The 21,731-nt window shown below is 47.3% G+C and overlaps 1 long non-coding RNA gene across 1 annotated transcript; it reads right to left on the bottom strand.

The window, feature by feature from the left end:
- Positions 1-8,298: 8,298 nt before the first annotated feature.
- Positions 8,299-17,120, bottom strand: LOC307193237. The gene is made up of 3 exons (XR_013830259.1): positions 17,014-17,120; positions 16,784-16,906; positions 8,299-8,415 (listed from the first exon to the last, which is right to left on the bottom strand). It is a non-coding gene; the product is annotated as an uncharacterized lncRNA (long non-coding RNA).
- Between the last annotated feature and the right edge of the window lie 4,611 nt (positions 17,121-21,731).

Below are 21,731 nucleotides of genomic sequence, written 5' to 3'. Positions count from 1 at the left end.
TGGTCATTGGCTGTCTTGGTTTTGCTACCCAGGCCTATCTCCTCCTCTACAGCCATCACTATTTTTTTTATGTATGTATATTTTATTTATTTGTTTTTGGTTGCATTGGGTCTTAGTTGTGGCACATGGGCTTCTCTCTAGTTGTGGCGCGCAGGCTCATTTGCTCCGTGGCATGTGGGATTTTAGTTTCCTGACCAGGGATTGAACCCATGTCCCCTGCATTGGAAGGCAGATTCTTCACCACTGGACCACCAGGGAAGTCCCTACAGCCATCATTCTTATGATGCCATTGTTAGTGTACTCACAGCAGCTGTACGGCAGTCACGGAAAGAATACATCCAGTTGGGAATTTAATTCATAGATTTTTTCTTTAGAGGACAGCAAAATTGAGGAGAAGGTACAGATCTGCCAAATACCCCTTTGCACCCACGCTCACTACCCGCCCCATGAACAACATCGCCCCCAGAGTGGTCCATGCGTTACATTTGATGAACCTATATTAACACATCATGATCACCCAAATCCACAGTTTACGTCAGGGTTCACTGTTCGTGCTGTACATTCTATAGGTTTGAACAAATGTATAATGACATGTATCCACTATTATAATATCATACACAGTATTGTCACTGCCCTAAACATCCTCTGTGCTCTGCTTTTTCATCCATCCCCTTGTCCCCCAATCCCTGACCATCACTGATCTTTATACTGTCTCCATAGTTTTGTCCTTTCCAGCATGTCATATAGTTGGAATGATTGGCTGGGATTTTATATATATATATATATATATATATATATATATATATATATATTTATTTATTTATTTATTTACTTATTTATTTACTTACTTATTTATTTATTTATGGCTGTGTTGAGTCTTCGTTGCTGCCCATGGGCTTTCGCTAGTTGTGGCGAGCGGGGGCTGCTCTTCGTTGCAGTGCACAGACTTCTCAATTCAGTGGCTTCTCTTGTTGGGGAGCACAGGCTCTAGGTGCACGGGCTTCAGTAGTTGTGGCACATGGGCTCAGTAGTTGTGGCACACGGGCTTAGTTTCTCTGTGGCATGTGGGATCTTCCCGGACCAGGGCTTGAACCCATGTCCCCTGCATTGGCAGGCAGATTCTTAACCACTGTACCACCAGGGAAGTCCGGGTGGGATTTTTTTTTTTTTTTTTTTTTTTTTGGTACGCGGGCCTCTCACTGTTGTGGCCTCTCCCATTGCGGAGCACAGGCTCTGGACGCGCAGGCTCAGCAGCCATGGCTCACGGGCATGGCCGCTCCACGGCATGTGGGATCTTCCCAGACCGGGGCACGAACCCGTGTCCCCTGTATCGGCAGGTGGACTCTCAACCACTGCGCCACCAGAGAAGCCCTGCGTGGGATTTTTAAAGAGACTTTGAGTAGCTAGTTTTGGAGGTGGCGGGGGTTCAAGGAAGTAATGGGGACACCGAGGCGCCCAGGGACTAGTGCCTTGAGAAGTCATTACTACCTGCGGGCCTGAAGATGTTACCAGAGCCTGGTTGAAAGTTAGCACCATGGAGAGGGGCTGTCCAAGGGAGGATGAGGTCACAGACGGATATAGCCATGGCCCAAACTGAGCCAAGTCAGGAGGAATAAATATCCAGACCTTTCTCTCTCCTCCACCCTCAAGCCTCTAGCTGGTGCCTCCCATGGGCCAATCAGAAGCCAGAGGGCAAGATGACTTAGGTGACAAACACAGTCCATAGGGCTTCGCTTCCCAGGGTGCAGAGCAGGGTCTAGAAGGGTGGAGAAAAGGCTTGGGGGCAAATGGAGAATTACTCACCCAATGGGTAATTCTCTTCACTTCACTATCAGTCAAGTCTTAAACCGTCTGTTCCCCAGTAAAAATTTAATTCACTTTGTGAGTACCACTGGCAAAGGAGGAAGCATATTCCTATAAAGAAACTGTGTCCATTTTTAGATACTCTCTAGTATGTAGACTTTCTATAGAAAACCGTATTTTTTTAAGAGGACAATTTTTACATTGAAAACAGAAGCCAGTGAACCTGTTCATCTCCTCAGTTAATCAAGAGTTCAGTGTGTCTTTGTATGAAGACAAACTGCAGCCCTTTGGACATTTCTGCCAGTTCTATTTAAAAGAAGAACCAAATGAAGTTAGCAAAAAGCGAGGATTGAGGAACTATAGGACAAATGCTGTTTTTTTTCTCCTTTTTGACCAGAAGTGACAACAGAGGAACAGGAACAGGGGAAATTTTCTGCCACTGGACATACCTGTTATATTGGATCACAGACTCCTTTTTTAAAAAATAAATTTATTTATTTATTTTTGGCTATGTTGGGTCTTCGTTGCTGCGCGCAGGCTTTCTGTAGTTGCAGCGAGCGGGGGCTACTCCTCATTGTGGTGCGCAAGCTTCTCGTTGCGGTGGCTTCTCTTGTTGCGGAGCACGGGCTCTAGAGCGCAGGCTCAGTAGTTGTGGCACACGGGCTTAGTTGTTCCACGGCATGTGGGATCTTCCCGGACCAGGACTCGAACCCGTGTCCCCTGCATTGGCAGGCAGATTCTTAATCGCTGTGCCACCAGGGAAGCCCCCCCCAGACTCTTAACAATGAAAAAGACCTTAAAAATCATCTAGTCCTGTGTTTTTCAAGGCTTTTTAGTTGTGAGGTCCCTTGCTTAAGCACTTACATGGAAACCCATTAAGTGGAAGAATTTTCCTTCACAGGGTCTGGTACTGGGCTTTGCACTTGGCCAGGATTACCTCATTTCATCCTGTCTACAGCCTTAAGAGGGAGGTTCTTCCTTTTGTACATTGACAGAGAAAGATGCCAAGGGTCAGAGACAAGCAAGGGCACATTGCCAGTGGCTGTAGCAGGTGGGATTCGACGTCAGGGTTCCTGACTCCACAGCCCGTGTCTCTGCTTCCATATAAAGGCAGAGGTGATTTAGTTAAAGCAGAGTGTAGGTTTTCAGAGCTTGCCTCATTCTCCCCTTAACCCTGACCTTACCCTTGGCCACCTGGGACACTGTTTAAAAAATACCCATCGAGTCTCACACTTGATAATTTAATCGGTTAAACTGACTATCATCAACCCCAATATATGGAAAAACAGTCCCATACTTCTCAAATACACCCTAGCTCTTATTTTCCCTCCTCTTCAAAGTACTTAGATATAATTTTCCCTGTCATCAATATGCACATGCAATTTAATCCTTGGCTTCTTTTAACCTAAATCTATTTTCTATAAAAATTCTCATGTATAGGGGCTTCCCTGGTGGCGCAGTGTTTAAGAGTCTGCCTGCCGATGCAGGGGACACGGGTTCGTGCCCCAGTCTGGGAAGATCCCACATGCTGCGGAGCGGCTGGGCCCGTGAGCCATGGCCGCTGAGCCTGCGTGTCCAGAGCCTGTGCTCCACAACGGGAGAGGCCACAACAGTGAGAGGGCCGCATACCGCAAAAAAAAAAAAATTCTCATGTATAAATCCAGACATTGGACTCACCAACTTAAACAGCTGTTTATCATTTTTATAGAATACTCCATAAGAGAACTTCCTGCCCCGTATTCCATGGAAGCCTGGTTCCTGATGATATTAATAGGTGTCTGCAATAAGAAGGGGTTTTTACCAGTTTTTATATTTATATGAAAAATATATGTATTTTTTGACAAGTTTGGGAAATGATACACATGCTCTCCTGAACATCACATGCACATTAGAAAATTAAAGATGATAAAAAGTCATGTAAGGACTTCCCTGGTGGCACAGTGGTTAAGAATCCACCTGCCAATGCAGCGGACACGGGTTCGAGCCCTGGTCCAGGAAGATCCCACATGCCGCGGAGCAACTAAGCCCGTGTGCCACAACTACTGAGCCCGCGCTCTAGAGCCCATGAGCCACAACCACTGAAGCCCGTGAGCCTACAGCCCAGGCTCTGCAACAAGAGAAGCCACCGCAATAAGAAGCCTGTGCACCGCAACTAAGAGTAGCCCCCGCTCGCCGCAACTGCAGAAAGCCCGCACACAGCCATGAAGACCCAATGCAGCCAAAAATAAATAAATAAATTGATTTTTTTTTAAGTCATGTAAGAGAGCAACGGACATGATTAGGCTTAGCAAATGGATTTGATCATAAAATCCTTTTGTAAAAACCTCTATGGAGCAAATCCACTGCTCTACAGATCCACCGGATGAAACCTTGTCCTGTACCAGGTTTGCTTGGTCCTTTCTCAGTGAGTGTGGGACCCCTACTTTACAGACAAGGAAGGTAGATTTTCAGGTCACCCATCTGGCTGGCAACACCAATTAGGATCGTAGCTCAGGTCTCCTAATAACTTTTACAGAAATCCCTGTGATCAAACTGTCTGGGCTCTTAAAGATGGACACATATTCTGATATTTCACAACTGACGGAGAGCAAGCCAGCACACCTCCTAGGCCCTACGGTCACCTCACGTCGCCTGGTAACCTGGTGGCCCAAGGCCTCTTAAAAGGAGAATAGTTATTGGCTGAGGATGACTCAGCTTTGCCTCCAAATCCTAAGGTTCTCCGCTGGGAGGCACCTGGAGGGGGCATACCAGTGGCTCGGAACAGTTTCCCTCTGCTGAGGCGCTGCAAGCACCACCCGGCAGCAGCCTGATCCCACGGCACAGTCTTCTTGTGTTCTAGGCCCTGCAGAAAACTGGTGGATTTGGGGGTTACACAATAGGCGGGTTAGGAATAAAAGTGTGGGCTCTGGGACTTCCCTGGTGGCGCAGTGGTTAAGAAGAATCCACCTGCCAATGCAGGGGACATGGGTTCGATCTCTGGTCCGGGAAGATCCCACATGCCGCGGAGCAACTAAGCCCGTGCGCCACAACTCCTGAGCCTGTGCTCAGCCCGAGTGCCACAACTACTGAAGCCCATGCACTCTAGGGCCCACGAGCCACAACTACTGAGCCCGAGTGGTGCAATTACTGAAGCCTGCGTGTCTAGAGCCCAGGCTCCACAACGAGAGAGAAGCCACCACAATGAGAAGCCAGCGCACCGCCATGAAGGATAGCCCCTGCTCGCCACAACTAGAGAAAGCCCGTGCACAGCAATGAAGACCTAACGCAGTCAAAAAAAAGAAAGAAAAAAAAAGAAAGTGTGGGCTCTGGCATGGAGCCCTGAACAAGGTGCTTGCTAAGGGCAAAGTGAATATGGGGTGGGTAGAGGAAGACAGTGGTCATAAATATCCACTATGACCACACGGTCAGTCGCAGAAACCAGGACCGTGATAGCTGTGCGCATTCTTCCTTATTTGACATGAATATATTTGCTTATACACAAACCAGTTTTCCCCCTCTTTCATTGCTCTAGCCTCTAGAATAAGATGTGTTAATAGTAGTTAACCTCATATTTCATTATTTAAGCTACGGGATGTCAAAGGGACATTGACTTACCTAGAAAAGAAATCACCAATAAATGGACTTTGGACAGGTTCAACATGTTTCTGGATGTATGAGACAAATTGTATTATGCCTCTAATTGGTTAAACTGCCACCTATCAAAGAAGTACTGGGTATGAGATGGGAAAGAGGTGCGAAGGAGTGTAATTCAGCCAGTACTCATAGGAACTTAGAAATAATACTGCATTTGTCCATGCAACGTAATTCAGCATCCTTGAAAAGTAAGTGTGCCAATAAGGTTCAAGGAAATTGATGCCTTTGCGCTGGAGGATAAATAACCAAATGCCACCTGGGGGGACTCACGCTCTCCCAGGCTTCTTAGAACTTACAAGCAGCAGAGACTTTTTGTTGATACCAAGAGATGATGGGGGAGGCTCTGTGCAGAAATGATTTTTGGTGCCAGGTGACTCATTTTTAAACAACTTCCACATTCGGCAGATGGTGATGATGCCAGCGCTTAACGATAGAGCTGGTAAATCAGGACGGCATGTTTCCACACTTCTCAGATGCTTATTTCTAAACAGTATGGAAAAACCACATCTTTGGGTACCTCTCTCTGCAGTGACTCATGTAGTCTAAGCAAGGCTGCCACCTCTGGAGTCCATGCTGCCCTCCTGTTAGAATCCGGCAATGGACCACACTGATAACAGTACGGAAAAAGGATCCGGACACTCATTTTTCAGATGCTGAAAACATCAGGCCACAGAATACACTTACCACAGACATTTTCTGTCTTGATCATTTCTCACACGAACACTGTCCTATTGAAAGGACCTTAACCCTCATCAAATTCCCATGTATTCCAGACAAATTAAATCATGTAACCGTAGAACCTATGGGGTAGAAGGAACTTATACTCATTGAGACCAGGGCAGAAATAACTAACTTTTTATCAAATATTTCATGCTCCCCCTCCCATGCAGAAGAGTTGTGGCTGAAACATGGCTGCCCAGGGAGGCAATACCTTTCTCAATGCCTTTCATTTGTGCAAGGGCGTGTGACTGGTATTGGCCAATATAAGGTGAGCAGATGTGATGTGTGCCACTTCTGGCCAAAGCAGTTAAGAAGAGGGTGTGTCACTTCTTCTCTCTCCCCTTCCTCCTGGACACAGAGGTCTCTAAGCCTTCAAGGGATGGCAGAGCCATGAGATGAGACATGCTTGGGTCCCTGAATCACCATATGGGTCCCTGAATCACCACCAGGACGATCTTCATCAGATTGTTATGTGAGTAACAAATACATTTTTACTGTGTTAAGACTCTGAAATCAGGGGCTTAATCATTCTTGTAGCTAGCATTTCCCTAATTAATACAGAGTCCAACTTCCATCTTCCTCTCTCTATCCAGTGTTTTAATTCTCTTTACAACTCCTCATAGAGATATTACTAGGAAAACCCAGAAGCAGTTTGTACGATGGCCAAGATTATGCACCCTGGTATCAGGCAGACTAGGTTTTTAATTCCATTTTCTATACTAATCTAGCTATGTGTTCTTGACCAAGCCAATTAACTTCTCAGAGTCTTGGTTTCCTCCTCTGTAAAATGCACATAATAGTACTTATGTCATAATATTGTTGAGAGAAGTAAAGGAGCTCATCCCCATAAGGCACTAAGTATTTAAGAAATGAAGGCTTTTGTTCTTCCTGGCATTACCCTACAGGTGATCATGCAACACACGCTGGTGACACTATTAAAGAGATCAACGGGCAGCTTTTTGTTGCACTGCCACTTTCCAGAGGGCCAGAGGAACTTAGGCATACAAGCAGCTTCCCTACTTAGGACCAGGACCTTAGAAAATTGGGTGAGGTGATCCAATAGAAACACAGGTCCTAGGAGACTCGGGTACCAGGAACCCAGAAGGAATAAGCATCAAAATCTCTGGGCACTAACACATCTTACCAACACTCAGGGTCCTTCTGTAAAGAGGAGATGGGAGCTGTTGTTTTCTGGATGTACACGTGAGGTCATGTGGGAGACGCGAGTGGATAGACCCAGTGTAGGTCTATCGCTGACCGGGCCTCAGGAAACGGAGCCCTCCCCCATGGTCGCTAAGGGAACACCAGAGATGCTCTCAGGTGACATGAAGAAGGGGGAGCCCCAGCACCAGAAGAAGGCTTGGGAGGAACGCTGCTGGGAGCGCATGAGGGAGATGGAAGACAAGGGCCAGGGCGGGCGGCCAGAAGCCTGTGCTCCGCAAGAGAATCAGCAGTTTCCTGCCTCTGATTCCTGTACCTGCTCCGCCGGCTCCGCTTTGGGCCAGGGCACCCTCTCCCTTTGCCCTCTTAGCAGAGGTGCAGAGCGCCTTGTAGACTTCCTGCTGACCCCTCTGTCACCCGCTGCCCCAGGGCAGTCCTCCTTTGGCAACAGGAGTCTGAAACAAGACTCACCCTTTCCTTCCTTTGCCCAGATGCTAAGGGTTGGAAAACCAATGCAGATGTTTGGCTCAAAACCACTCCAAAGAAAGATGAGAACAGCCTGCTTCCTGCCGCCCCTCTGGACAGCAATCAGGAGAGTGATAACTCAGACCCTGCCCTGTGCCCACTTCCAAGATCCCTCCGGCCAAGCCGCCGAAGCGGCTTCACAACACTGGACCCACCAACAACTTCAAAAGCCCTCTCTGAAGAGCAAGAAGGACAGACAAGGAAAAGCAGAAAGAGAAGCTCCCGTGCAGCACCCCGGGCATCTGCACCGAGGGACACCACTGGCTCAGGCTACCTTCTCCCTCTGGGTGTCTTTCGGTCACGCGTTTGTATCGCTGCTGCACTTTTCAAGTATTTGGATTTGAACAGATGAGGGAAGGCTTTCCGCCACAGGAGGGAGAACCAAGAAAATTTCAAATATGATGCATTTTCCAGATTCCTGTCTTTATACCAAAATAAAGTATTGATATTCATGAAGGCAAGCAAGAAAGGAGGGAGGGAGGGAAGGAAAGAGAAGCAGCCCTTCAGAGTAAATCATAATTTATCTTGTGCTTACCTCGTAGTCTGGTTTTCAGCACCCCCAACACTGATGACCTAGAAGAAAATGGAGTCATGCAACAGTGCGTAAGTGACCTGTCCCCCCAAAACACACATCGGAAGCAGCCCATTCCAGCTCCGGATGATGGGACTGAATACTTTCCTTTATACTGAGACAAAATATTTCTGCCTCTATTTCTCATCCCTGGTCCTCTCTCCTGTCTTGGGTCCACGTGGAACAAGTCTAAATTTTCTTTCGCATGTAAAAGTCCACAGTGAAGCTCTGTCCATGTGAGAGCGGAGAGAGGGGGCAGTCTTCTTGAGGATTAGCTCTCCATGGGGAGCCTTCACCTTTGCAGCAGTAACAGGCAAAGTCTTTCATGGGTTTTTTTTGAGGGATGCTAAAGGACTCTGAACCCCAAGTCATCCTTCCAAATTCCAGTCTTGACTTAACTCTTTTACTGCCCCCTCTTCTTCCTCAATGTCCCCTAATATGGCACAGAGGCTGCAGGAAACAGGACCAGGATAGATACGTTTGGAGGTCAGAGCATGAGATGTGATCCAGTTTGTATTGGGGAGCAGAAAGAGAGACCCCCAAATACTGGAGATGCTTATATCCAGTCAGCACAGGCCACAGCTACTCATTTTTCATCATCACCAAGGCCCCACGGGTGAGACAGGAACAGGAAGTCAGAAACACCTCCCTCTACCAATCCTGTCCCAACATGTCTCACCAGCCCAGGTTTCCCTAATACCCTCCCCTCTGTCTTCTTTTCTAAAATGATCTTTCAAGATGTTGGTGGAGATAAGAGGAAAGATTTGAGAGAAGAGAAAGGAGGGGGCATGGGCTATTTATTCAAGAATTTAAACCCGGGCTTCCCTGGTGGTGCAGTGGTTGAGAGTCCGCCTGCCGATGCAGGGGATGCAGGTTCGTGCCCCGGTCTGGGAAGATCCCACATGCCGCAGAGCGGCTGCGCCCGTGAGCCATGGCCACTGAGCCTGCGCGTCCAGAGCCTGTGCTCCGCAACGGGAGAGGGCACAACAGTGAGAGGCCCGCGTACCGCAAAAAAAAAAAAATAATAATAATAATTTAAACCCCTTAAAATCTGCCTATTCCGAATTCTCCTCAGAGATAACTTACTCTTCTGATTTTCTCAGCCTTCTACTCCTATCTTCCCAAGTTGACAAATATTGTTTGCCCATGCGACACCCTTTTCCTTCCTCCTGGTCAGAGCTTTCTGAGTTTCCTCTGAGGAGGCACCCTCCTTGGTCCACGCGGTTCATTCGACTGACTGCCCACAACTCACCATTGCAGGGACGAATGGAAGACCAAGACCTGACCGAGCAGAGTCATGGTGATTGGCTTGGGGACAAAAATGGGATGGGAGGCAGCCCAATGAGAGTCTACACTGTGGATTTTGCTGGAACTATTGGAAAGGATGTGCTGAGATTGCTAAGCCAATAGGATTTAAACCTGGAGCTGCAGACAGCCATCATCACCTGCTCTTGAGGAAAGCCTGCAGAGCATGAAGCTAACACTAAGGGGTGAGGGACCAAGAGGTGAAGAGACACAGGCTTTGGCTTATGGCTGTTTGAGTTGAGTTTGTCTCTTGCGTCCAAAATTACTCAGAATTCTGAGTAATACTTGACCCCGGTGGCTCTGAAACTTTTTGGTCTCAGAATCTCTTTGCAATTTAAAAGTTTATTGATGACCCCAAAGAGCTTTTATTTGTGTGAATTATTTTTATTGATATTTATCATATTAGAAATTAAAATTGAGAAATTTTATAGCTGTCAATAAAACTCACAATGAACTCATTTCGTGTTAGTATAAACAACATATTTTTATGAAAAATAACTACACTTTCCAATAGAATATATTCAGTGAGAAGCATGCCCTTGTTTCACATTTTTTCAATTGTCTTGCAACGTCTGGCTTAATACAACATAGCTGAATTCTCATATATGTTTCTGCAGAATGACATTGCCATATGTTCTTTGGTTAAAGCATGGGAAGAAAACCTGGCCTCACAGAGATATGTATTGTTAAAAAAGACAGATTTTACAAGGCTTTTCAGAGAGTTGTGGGTATTCTTTTTTGGTATTTTCCCAAAACTTGACAAGTGGTAGTCTCTTAAACGTTTGTTACAATGTGGAATCTGAAACTATAAAAGGAGCTTTTCATATTCTATATACTCATAAAAAATGAGGGTGATAAAACGCAAAATAATATCTTAGAATTAACAGGAATATAGTTTTGATCTCGTGCATCCCCTGAAAGGTTTTTAGGGACCTCCAGGGGTCCCTGGACCACACTTTGAGAACTACTGCTCCACCCTAAGCCTCATCAACTCTGACTCTCTCTGTGTGTATTTTTCTCATTTGAACTTCTTTTTATTCCTTTTTTCTTTTTCTGGCCATGCCGTGCGGCTTGTGGGATCTTAGTTCCCTAACCAGGGATTGAACCTGGGCCCAGGCAGTGAGAGTGCCGAGTGCTACCCACTGGACCGCCAGGGAAATCCCTAATTTAAACTTCTAATCTGAAGAAAAGGGAACTGATTTGGCTCATTCAGTTACCCTTCAAGAAGAAATTCTGTATTAAGTTTTTCAACTAACAGTGCTGGGTGCTCCCCATGCTCCGGGCACCGTGGTGGGAGCTGGGAGTACAGTGAAGAGCAGAACGGAACGGGACCCTACCCTCAAGTGGCCGGTAGCCGAGCGTGGCTCCCAGACATCAATCCTAACATAGATTTACAAACTGGGGTAAGCTATGTGAAGGAAACTACAAAAAGTCAGGGAGTGGTAAGGAAGTTCCTCAAAGAAGCGACTTTTAAAAGATAAAAGGATGGGGCTTCCCTGGTGGCGCAGTGGTTGAGAGTCCGCCTGCCGATGCAGGGGACACGAGTTCGTGCCCCGGTCCGGAAAGATCCCACATGCCGCGGAGCGGCTGGGTCCGTGAGCCATGGCCACTGAGCCTGCGCGTCCGGAGCCTGTGCTCCGCAACGGGAGAGGCCACAACAGTGAGAGGCCCTCGTACCGCAAAAAAAAAAAAAAAAAAGATAAAAGGATAAGTAGTCATTCTAGGACGGTAGAGGAGAGGCATGGGGAGGGGCGAATGCCTCTGGCTCCAGGCCGAGGCAGTTCCATGTGATACGTCTTAGCGAAGGAGAAGCTGCAGGAAGCCAGCATCCCTGGAAGGTGAAGGTAGGGACCACATTGCAGGAGAGTCTGGAGAGGTAGACAGGAGGATCTGTTAGACACGGTGCTTGCAAAATGCCATCTCATTGGCTGCTGGCCTGCCTACAGAGGAGTGCCTTTGAGTCTGACACCTGCCCCTGGTCCAGGCAGCTGGAGCCAAGATGCAGGGTCATGTGGTGGCCCAAGCATCAGGGACCACTGGGAAGGGATTGTGGGAGTACAGCAAGCACTCCCAGAAGACTCATGATCCCCTCTAAAAATCATATTCCATCTCTCAGGGCTTCACTGTTGCCCGACGCACAGCCGTCCTCTGATTTGGAAGCCTTGAAGATCTTCTGCATTTGCTGGTCACCCATGCTTGATTTTCAGTAGGGACATTGTCACAGGTGGGGCTCCCGAGAGACAGATTCGGAGTTGGAGATTAGCAGCCGGATGACTATTAGGTCTTGGAGACAAGACTTGTTAAAGAGAAGGGACAGAAGCAGGATTGGACAGAGGGACAAGCTGACCCGCAAGGCACTCTCAACAAAGGTCTCAGCTAATCTCATGGGCAGCTCTGAGGCTGAGCTGGCCCTCCTGAATTGTCTCGATTTGCAGCAGGAGGGTCAGCTTTACACCCTAGCATCTCCCAGTCACTGGATATGCGTTGCTCTGGAAGGAAGCATGAACTTGGAAGGCAGCATGACCAGGCAAGGCAGTTTTCTTCAGTTAATGCAAACCCCAAAGTGGAATGACAACAGATGGCTCTCTTCCAGCATCATTCCCAAGTCCTAGGGGCATAATCCTTCTTTCCAGAAGGAGGATCTGAGTGGTGCGTCACAGAGCCCATCACGCTCAACACTCAACAAGAATCACAGTGGCGTTTATGAGGACAGCGGAGGCCAGGGACTCAGCGGGATTGAGTTCCAGTGCTGGCTTTTCATGAATTAAACACACATGAAAACTTACGAGTTGGTGAGCTGGTTGCACCCTGCCTGTCTCTCCACCTTGTCTCATAACCATTCTCCCTCATCCATCTACTCCATCAACCCTCCAAGCTCATTTCTTCCTTGGGGCCTTTGTACTGTCGATAAGAATTATCTCATCTGTGTGCTCAACTAGAAGATATGTTCCGTGGGCATAGAAACTGTGTTCTTCATCTTTGTGTCTTCAGAACTTAGAACACAGTAGGCATAAAAACATTTGCTGGAAAAAAAATGAATGACTGGACTTCCTTGGTGGTGCAGTGGTTGGGAGTCCACTGCCAATGCAGGGGACACAGGTTTGAGCCCTGGTCCAGGAAGATCCCACATGCCACGGAGCAACCAAACCCGTGTGCCAAAGTACTGAGCCTGCGCTCTACAGCCCGCGAGCCACAACTACTGAGCCCGCGTGCCACGACTACTGAGCTCTCATGCCACAACTACTGAGCCCTCATGCCACAACTACTGAGCTCACATGCCTAGAGCCTGTGCTCCACAACAAGAGAAGCCACCGCAATGAGAAGCCCACGCACCGCAACGAAGAGTAGCCCCCGCTCACCACAACTAGAGGAAGCCCATGTGCAGCAACAAAGACCCAACGCAGCCAAAAATAAATAAATAAACTTATTTAAAACAAAAAGAATGACTGAGTACCAGGCAGAGTGGGTGTACTGGATTGCTAGGGCTGCCATAACTAAGTACCACAGACTGCGTGGCTTAAACTACAGAAGTATATTTTCTCACAGCTCTGGAGGCTACAAGTCTGAGTGTCGGCAGGGCTGGTTTCTTTCGAGGTCTCTCTTCTTGGTTTGCAGATGGCTGTCTTCTCCCTCTGTCTTCACATGGTCTGTCCTCAGTACATGTGTGGATCCAAATTCCTTCATCTTAGAAGGACACCAATCACATTGGATTAGGGCCCACCCTCATGGCCTCATGTTACCTTAGTTACCTCTTTAAAGACCCTATCTCCAAGTGCAGTCACATTCTGAAGTACTGGGGGTTAGGACTTCAACATACAAATTTGGGGAGAAACAACGCAACCGAAAACATTGGGGGGACACAAAAAGGCTGTGTCGTGGGGTTTTTGTCTCAGAACAATTGCTGTCTCACACAAAAGAAGGGATGACATGACACCAGCCAGTCTTTTTTTTAGTCTTTACAGCCAGGCACTGTGCTGGTGCTTTACAGGCACTAACTTATTTCTCCTCACAACCATCTGTTGAGGTAGGGAGCAATAGGCCCATTTTACTGACAAGAAGACAGAGGCTCTGAGATCTTACTTACTCAAGGTCACACAGTGGCCAAGGGGAGAAGCTAAAACTTGAACGCAGATCTCCTGACGCTAAGCTCCCACAGTTAACTATTTCTAGAGAGTGCCTCTCGTTTATCTTCACAGCTTTCCCACCCCACGATTTAAAATGCTAACACCCTGCCTCCACAGAGCCATAATTAGTTTAATTACATGGTATTTTGTGATGTCCGCGCTAAGTCACCTGTAGCCCTCTCCATGGAGACGGGAACCATCCACGAAAATAACAGAAACCCAGGTGTTGCCCTGCATTCAGGGTAGAGAAGCCTGAACAAACATTTCTTTTTGCTCCCAGCACTAAGTCTAATGCTCCGCTCCCCTCCCTGAAACTTAAAACCAAAATCAGAACTTACTTCATTCTCTGTTTCATTAGCTTGGAATAAGCCCAAGATAAGGTTAACCAATGGACGAGTCTGAAAAAACTGCAACCAATTACCCTGAAAAATATGCTAAGCCTGAACAGATTTATTCAACGTTGCTTAGTGGGTGGCTTCACAGGACGGAGGCCAAGATGTATCATCTGCTTGGCTTTGCCTTTGATTATTCATTGACTGGCATGACTCTCTTACCATAAGCTGATACAGTCTCCCGTCTCAGAGAGAGAGAGCGAAAAAAATACAAAACACCACACTGACTGATTCATTCCAAACAGAATGGTTTGGTTTTTTTTTTTTTTTGAGACAGACCTGTGGTACTAATGAACCTTCCCTGTTTTCCTTTTTAATTCAAGGCAGCAGATTAATGAAAAATTTAGTGATGGGTGTGCAGGTGGAATGTTCTACTGATGCCTCTGGGTATATATCTGAACACACGTGATAACTGGCTGTCATCAGCCATGCATTTTGGTAGATGTGCTCTGAAATCATCTCATTTAACTTGCACAAGATCCCATAGGTAGGTGCTGTCATCCCCACTGTACAGGTGAGGAAACTGACTCTTTAAAACTGTGTTGTTCAATACGGTAGTCACTAGCTACAGGTGACTATTTAAACTTAAACGTAAAGTAATTACAATTTTAAAAGTCAGCTCCTCAGTTACACCAGCCGCATTTCAAGTACTCAACAGCCAGGGGTGGCTAGTGGCCACCAGATTGAACGGATCAGATGTAGAACGTTTCTAACCACACAGAAAGTGTTGTTGGACATGCTCCTCTACAGTCTAGAGGCAAGAGCCTTGCCATTTGCTTAAGCAAAGGTGAGATTCAAACCCAGCTCTCTCTGCTCCAAACCCACTATTTCACCACACCCATGGCATCTGTGGCCTCCCAGTGCGAGCCTCTTAGGTACGGAGGGCAGCAACCTTGATCCTGATTTCTTTAGTATTCCCACGGCACCTTACACTTAAACTGAAAACTTCTTTCTGCCCTGAAAGGCGTGTTGGAAAATGCCAAGAAATGACCAGCAGGTGGTGTGTGTGTCCCATGTCTCGTAAAAGCGTGCCATTCCCAGGCCCTGCTAAAAAAGGACCCTGCAAAATCCAAACACTTGTTCTGTTGCAAGACAAAGGCTATAGATAAAATTGGAATTGTTCTCTCTCTTCCCTCTCTTTAAGTTCTTTTTCTTATCACTCAGAAACTTTGCAATAAAGACGTTTAAAAAAACTGGAAAATACAGCCACCTTCCAACGTCAGCTCCCTTGGCTTTAAATAATATCTAAATGTGGATTACTCTGAAATGTGCCTCCTCAGACACACCCATCCCTAAAACTCTTAATGTATTTATCCAACTTCCTACTTGGTATCTCACATGGGTGTCAAAAAGGCATTTTGATATGAATTTGACCAAAAAGGAACTCTCACTTCCCTTACCCCTCTGCCTCCCAAAGTTGTTCTTCCCCCATCTTCCCTATTTCTAGAAATAGTACCACCATACACAAAGTTACTCAGGCCCAAATCCTAGCCTGCGTGCACGCACACGCACGCGCGCGCACACACACACACACACACACACACACACACACACACACACATTACATCACTTCATCAGCAAATCCTGGTGGTTCCACCTCAGGAGATCTTGAATCCATTTACTTCTCTCTGTGTCCACAACATCTCGCTCATCCAAGCTGTCATCCTCTCTTGCCTGGACAACTACAGTGGTTCCTAACAGGTCCCAATGCTTTGACCCTTGCTATTCTCCAACACATTCTCCAAAGACATCGTTTAAAACCAAATCAGAGGGACTTCCCTGGCGGTGCAGTGGTTAAGAATCCGCCTGCCAGTGCAGGGGACTCTGGTTTGAGCCCTGCTCCAGGAAGATCCCACATGCCGCGGAGCCACTAAGGCCATGCGCCACCAACTACTGAGCCTGCGCTCCAGAGCCTGCAAGCCACAACTACTGAGCCTGTACGCCACAACTACTGAAGCCTGTGCGCCTAGAGCCAGCCCGTGCTCCGCAACAAAGAGAAGCCACCGTCATGAGAAGCCTGCGCACCACAACGAAGAGTAGCCCCCGCTCAAAGCAACTAGAGAAAGCCCACGCACAGCAACGAAGAGACAACACAGCCAAAAATAAATAAATAAATAATTTATTTTAAAAAATAAAACAAAAAAAATCAGAGTATGTCACTCCCTTTAGAATAAAATCCAAGCTCTTATCAGGAAGTTCATGTAGGCCTACAAGACCCTACAAGGTCAGGCTCCTTCCTCCCAGGGCTTTTATGGTTGGTCACTAATCTCTCACATCTCCTGTGGTTCCTCAAGTACACCAAGCTCTCTCTTCCCTCAGGGCCTTTGCATGATCTCTGATCTCCTTTCAGGAGTCACCTCCTCCGAGATGCCTTCCCTGATTACTCTGTCTAAAGAGACCTCTTCTTCTAGTGTTTAGACCATCACACTATTTCATCCTTCAGAACATTGACCCCAATTGTAAATGAGGTTGAACTCAAAGGTACCAGCTCCAAAGTTCCAGTACGTTTCAAAAGAGGAGGGAACAATGGCATTCAGAAGAACTCATACCTGAAGGCATATTTTCAATTAAAATCGTCCTCTTGTCTTTCTTACTTCAAAACACCTCTGGCATTCTTGCTTTGGAATTTCCTCCAGCGCCAAGCATTTGATCACAATGTGGTTCTAAATGGGCTGCGATCCAGAAAGAGGCAAAGAGCACGTTTTAGAACAGTACTGTGATATAATCTCATTTTTCAAGTGGAAGAAATACATGACTCTCTCACTTTCCCTGAACACACCTCCCTCACACACGCACTCCTTCCATGGAAACACAGTTGTCCCTCCGTATCCGCGGGATATTGGTTCCAGGACCCCGGGCGGACACAAAACTTCGCGGATGCTCACTTCCTGTCTATAAAATGGCGCAAGCGCAGTCGGCTCTCCATATCCGCGGGTCCGCATGCTCAGTTCAACGCGCTCTGTGGTTGGTTGAATGCGTGGATGCGGACGCCGCAGATACGCGGATACGGAGCGTGGACTGTATTTTAAGTCTGAAAGGGGACTCGCTAAATTGTTCACAGTGTTTACAGTAAGGAGAGGAGAACTTTCAAAACGCACCATTACTCCTCTGAAACTGGGATTCCCAAGGGAGCGGATAGGGAGCCGCGGGGCTGATTTTCAGCTGGAATGCAGCAACTCGGGCTGACCCGCTGGTCACAGCCCCCGTCCCCTCTTACTGGACTGCCATGACATACCAACTTTTAAATGTTTTCACTGACACCCAGAAAACAACCCAGATTCTGTTTACTGCCCCAGTACACACTGCTGTATTATTTAAATTCAGTATGATACGTGGGCATCGATTTAGTTCACATCACATATTTGACAAAATTCGGTTCATCTCAATACTGAGCATCTACCATTGCCGTGTACCAGTGGTGGGGTGAAGAGGCAAGGACAGATGAAACACAATGCCTGCCCCCAAATCTCACAGCCCGTGACCAAGACTATTATCACCCAGCTTGGTCGTGACAGTTTGATCTGAAAAACTGTTGGCTCTTTTCAAATATCTAGAAAATTCTCAAGGGGGCTGGGGGCGGGAAGTGCAAATAAAATCCTGCCTTGTCTCCGAAGACAGTTCCAAGAGAAGACTAGGAAAGTCTTTGGAGCAAAAATGGCCACTAAAGTAAGTCCTTGGTAGCCGAGGAAGCTTGGATGGGACGATCATTTATTTGCTGTATAAATTCTGGCACCAAAAGTAAAAAGTCATTCACATTTTCTTAAAACTATAGTCCATAGTTCCACCGTAACCCCTTTTTCTTAACACAAATATTTTTGTAACATCGTCCTTCCTCTCCTGAATTGTAATTTACACCGGGTATAATCTACCTACAAAAAATTTCTAAAAATCAATATATTATTTTGTCATATAAGGGAGAAATAAAAAATACAGTTTACAGTATAATATGTATTTTATAATATGAAAGTGCTCAGATGATTCAAGAACCAGTGAGTAGTCAAATGATTGCACCTGTTTTTAATGATGATCTCTGGATTTCAGAAGAACTAGACCATATTCGACTGAACGTTGTTCACTGTTTTGCTTTATATTTGCTATTTCCAAATAAGGGCTAGAGAAGCATACACAGAATCTCCATGAATGAAACAGCTCTAAATGAAAACTGATGCAACTATGTGGCCCTGGTGACTCAGATCCCAAGTGTGATACTGACATTAATGACATCATTTTCCAAGACGGCGGACGTCTCTCGGTAAACTGCTAGAGCCTTCCTTCCATTTACACAGTAGTAGCGTTCCTGGGAAGCGTGGTGGCTACTAAAACCATGCTGGTGTTTGTGTTTGTGTGAAAAAAAGAGTTAGGACCTATGCTCAGATAATGAAAAATAAGTTCTCACCTGTGCCAGTGGTGGGGCTTTTCAAATCTTGAGGGACACAAGACAACTCTTTGCTCCGCAGGCCTGTCTCATACTGGCCCCCAAAGCCAGGAGGATGTGAGACTTCCTCATTTCCATCCCCGCAACCCCCGCAATCCTTGTGAAAACCAAAAGCACCGTCACCAGGAAAACATCCTCTAAGGATGTGCTATCCCCTTTGAGAAACACTTCCTTGAAGTCACAACTCTTAGGAGAACTCCAGGTCTTTTGGTCACTCCTTGGGTTACTACAGCGTTACTCTGTCCCCTGTCACCCAGCTGGACATCAAAGGGTCAGCAGCAGGCAAGTGGTGGGGCCTGAGAAGAACTGCTGACAGTGATGACGGCTCTGGAAAGAACAGACCTGCTCCTGGGGAGCGAGAGGCTGAACCCCAGGCAGTAGGTGACACTCTGGCTCCAAAGAGCACACAGTACTGGCCACAGGAGGGAACTCGGCCAGCAGGTGATGGGGACAGAGAGAGGCCCTGCACGTGAGAACAGGAGGGTGAGCTGCAGCCACAGGAAAGCATGGGGCATACAGCAGCCGCAAGGCACCCACAGACGAAGTCCCAGTTGTAGGAGAATCACAGCCTAAGGACACTTCCAGAATTTCAGAGAGAAAGAGGAATAATGGATGGAATAGAGGGCACTGGTTAAGAACCTGGGCTTTGGGATCAGACGAGTTCAAGTCCCAGCTTTGCCACCGCTGCCAAGTGTGACTTTGGATCAGCTGCTTAACTTCTCTTTGACTCTGTCTCCTCGTCTGTAAAATGGGCACTAATGGCAGTGGGGTCAGATGGGATCAGAGGGAAGGTGCTGAGCGTGCCGCCCGGTGGCCTGCTCCAGAGCAGGACTCTGTCTCGTTTGCTCCCCTTTATACCCAGAGAACCTGACACGCAGGAGCCACACTTCAGCCCTGGTCGAGTGACCCGGCTCGGAAGGCCGTGTGAAAGGCAGCCATTCTCACCGTTATGAAGGGACCAGGTACTGGGGCTGGGGTAGGAAGTGGGGACTTGGTTCTTTACTGGGACACCGGATCACAGGCAGTACAAGAAGAGGAAACCAGATCACCCGGGTGACTGAAGCCGGGCTCCCAAAATCTCTGAGTGAGGACAGCCCTGGTCTCGGCACTCAGGGGCTGCCAAGCTCCCAGGAGAAAGTCCTGCAGCCCCACCATGGGGCCAGACGCCCACGGGGCGCTGCGAAGCACGGGAAGGAGGCCTGAGCCAGACCTGGAAGAGCGCGCTGGCCTGCAGACCTGCGACCCCACGACAGGTCCTCCCGCCTGGGAACTGTACACATCAAAACTAAACGGTGCCGTGCAAAGTGAGAGCAAAGTAGGCCAGCCCTGGCTCCTTCCCCCGCACCGGCTCCAGGTCACGTCACTCTCCCTTCTGCGTTCTGGGCTCCAGCCACACTGGTCATTTCCTTGTTTCTCGAAAATGCTAAACTTCCCCACCCACGTCCCCACCAGTCACTCTTTGCCCGGCTGATTTCTTCTCACCCTTCAAGTCTTGGTTGAAACATCACTTCCTGGGAGAGGCTTCCCCCGAACCCCCGGACCAGGTACAGTGTCCCTCTTCTTTATATTTATCCTTGCCCCTTCTGGCCTTTTCCTTCTTAGTATCTATTGCAATGACAGTTATTGTGGGTGCAAGAATCTTCTCAGTGTTCACCTCTCCCACTGGACTGGACCCTCCTGAGAGCAGATACCACGTCAAGTCCATTACCCCACATCCTGTGGTATGCAGCCTACTCCTGGTGCATGGTTAGTACTCAGTAGATGTCAGGAGAAAAGAGAGGAGACCCTGAAACTCAGAGCGGGGTTACTGGGTTTGTCCTGAAAGATAATCAGATCCATAGAGAAACTCAACTCTTAAGAAAGCCAGGCCACTGGCATTTCCGATTGAATATTCATCTTGCAGCAACTTGTCACCCTATGTCGAGGCCTAGCGCACAGCAAAGATGAATGGCGTCCTCTCCTCTCAAACACAAGTGGCTATGGCAGAAAATACTTGGGTTTGTGTCCCCTTCTCCCTGCTGTCCAGCAGGGCACCCTGAGTGATGTCGGGTGTACCATCCCTTTGATCTTGCTGGTGAGAAAATACGTTCAGGACTATGTCCCAGGCAGAAATGAAAGCTGGAACGATATTCAATAACCTGTGATAAACCATAATGGAAAAGTATATGAAAAAGAATGTATATATATGTATGTATAACAGAGTCACTTTGTTGTACAGCAGTAATTAACACGACATTGTAATTCAAATATACTTCAATAAAAAATAAATTGAAAAAGAAAAGCTGAGAAAACAGATTCTTTCCTTGTGTCCTCTACCATCCCGCCACCACCGTGCAGATCTCTGCCAGCTAAAATCTGCCGAACAAGATACCTGAGCACCTTTTCTGGCCCGTGGGCGAGAAACTGTAGTTCATTTCTAGAGATCACTTCATGCTTCATTCTTTGTTTTCCTTTCTGTATCATCACTAATGGGAAGCTCAGATCCTTTTAGGGGCTTACAGGGTACAGGCAGAGAACAGTTGGCCCTAGAAGCCCAGCTTTCTCTGAAGGCAGAGAAATGGCAATTTCCCAGCATCTCTCTTCTGATAGTTAATTATCACCTCCAATTGCCGAGCCCTCATTCTGAACCAACAAGCATGCTCTCAACTGCTTTACATAAATGATCCTACTTAATCCTTCCAGCCCCTCTATGGAACACGTGCTATTGATATCACCCTCTCCATTTTCCAGATGAGGAAAACTGAGGCCTAGAAAGTTGAAGTAACCTCCCGACTCACAGGACCAGCAAGAGGTGACAGTGGCGTCAGATCCAGGTCGCTTTGCCCTCAGAGCTTGAGCTCTTAAGCGCTGCACTTTTTGCAAGAATGCTTGCAACTCGGGGAGGGGGAAGGGTAAGCTGGGACGAAGTGAGAGAGTGGCATGGACATATATACACTACTAAACGTAAAATAGATAGCTTGTGGGAAGCAGCCGCAAAGCACACGGAGATCAGCTCGGTGTTTTGTGACCACCTAGAGGGGTGGGATAGGGAGGGTGGGAGGGAGGGAGACGCAAGCGGGAAG

Source organism: Stenella coeruleoalba (assembly GCF_951394435.1).
Source record: "Stenella coeruleoalba genome assembly, chromosome: 10".
In the NCBI taxonomy this organism is placed as follows: Eukaryota; Metazoa; Chordata; class Mammalia; order Artiodactyla; family Delphinidae; genus Stenella; species Stenella coeruleoalba.
This window is presented reverse-complemented; position numbering and strand designations above follow the sequence as displayed.